Consider the following 2,054-nt stretch of genomic DNA (forward strand, 5'->3'; position numbering starts at 1 on the left):
ACTTATTATTATAATAAGTACTAGTTAACTAAAGTAGTTACTACGTTATGTTACGTATACGTAGTTAGTTATTAGTACTATATATATATATATATATATATATATATATATATATATGTGTATATATATATATATATATGTTCATTCTTGGTAAGTGATTGTAACATAGATTGACGTGTCGGCGTATTGCATTGATGATGAATTTGTGAATTTAATGTTTTCAGTGGTATAATGGCTTTCTTTTGTTAATTGCATCATTTTATAAAGAATCCTTGTGTATTTGCTTTCGTTTCAATACTTATACGTGTTTGTATATGTTCATCATGTAACTTCCAGTAGGTTAACACGTGGCAGAAAATGGAGAACGGCGATGGTTGAGATATTGTGAGTGGAAACGAGTATACTATCTGTCTGGTTAAATTTCGAGAGGGAAAATTATCTAAGGTTTACCGAGCACGTTCGATTTTAAATTCAAATGGCAGTATGTTAGCCAATAACCACGTAACGTATTACCGAAAACATGTATAGATTTGTCGTTGCTTTTCACTGCCTGTTGTATTTCAAAATCTACCGAGCACGGTCGTTCCAAGTGTGCTGTACTTGTGCGTTGCGCATTTCCCGCATGGTATCTGCTAGTGCGAGGAATTGTGCCACTGCATGCCACATTCTATTATTCATACAGATAATTGCCGATCATTCCACACGTGGACGATGGCGCAGCAAGTTCCACAGCGTGTGCGCATGCAAAATCCCTCGATCTGCGTCATGTGGAAAATATCACACGTGTTTGATATTTTATTCCACGTGTGGAAGATTGAACAGCGTATGCGAGTGACTGTGTAAATTTCCACACTCAATTCGCATTGTTCGCTTGGATGCATTGTATTTTTTTCTCAGCTCGCATAGAGGCATGTCCAAGAACTGATCGATCAAACGTCGTGTGAACGCTCTCTTCAACGACGCTCCGTGTCCAAGCGAACAATCAAGAACAATGCGAATTGAGTGTGGAAATTTACACAGCCATTCCTTCGCACACGCTGTTCAATCTTCCACACGTGGAAGAAAATATCAAACACGTGTGATATTTTCCACACGACGCAGATCGAGGGATTTTGCATCCGCACACGCTGTGGAACTCGCTGTGCCATCGTCTACGTGTGGACGATGGCGCAGCAAATTCCACGGAGTGTGCGGGGGGCTTTAGCGGCCCATAAACGTGCTCTAGTATCACACAAAATACGTGACGACTGAATTCAAGTTGATCAAGTATTGGTGCGCCTTTCTTTTCATGGTGCATTCAATCATTCTCAACCCCACTGTCTTTCTCTCTCTCTCTCTATCCATATATATATATATATATATATATATAATATATATATATATATATATATATATATATATAATCAAGAGTGCATAATAGAGAAGAGTATGACACGGTTTTAACAGCGTTTTGCATAGTTTTCAAACTGGTAAATAATCTATCAATATGTGAATAAATATATTCAAACTTTACCTTGTTTTCGTCTATGATTCTCCCTTAATCATATGACACCACCAATTTACCTGAAAATCGTATGTGTTCTTCAAAAAAGTTATTTGAAATACGACACGGTTTCGTACAGTTTTCACGCATGAATGCATCTCTCCGACCGAACTTTCTTATGGGATTAGTGTTCTATGTCTATGACGGAACTTTGGGGTCGTATGGGATATTAGGCATCGAATTGTATTCAGCGTGCAGCGTTTCCAGGTGCTAGAATACATAAAATAAATGCGCCTCACGGCCAGCTAGCTAGCAGCTGATTCCCTTACGGCCCCCAGCGTACCGTCATAGACAATAGAACACTAATCCCATATCAAAGTTTGGTCTAAAACATGCATCCATGCGTGAAAACTGTGCGAAACCGTGTCGTATTCAAATAACTTTTTTGAAGAACACATACGATTTTCAGGTAAATTGGTGGTGTCATATGATTAAGGGAGAATCATAGACGAAATTTTTATTCACATATTGATAGATTATTTACCAGTTGAAAACTATGCAAAACGCTGTT

Source organism: Priapulus caudatus, unplaced genomic scaffold (genome assembly GCF_000485595.1).
Source record: "Priapulus caudatus unplaced genomic scaffold, Priapulus_caudatus-5.0.1 Scaffold987, whole genome shotgun sequence".
NCBI classification, from domain to species: Eukaryota; Metazoa; Priapulida; class Priapulimorpha; order Priapulimorphida; family Priapulidae; genus Priapulus; species Priapulus caudatus.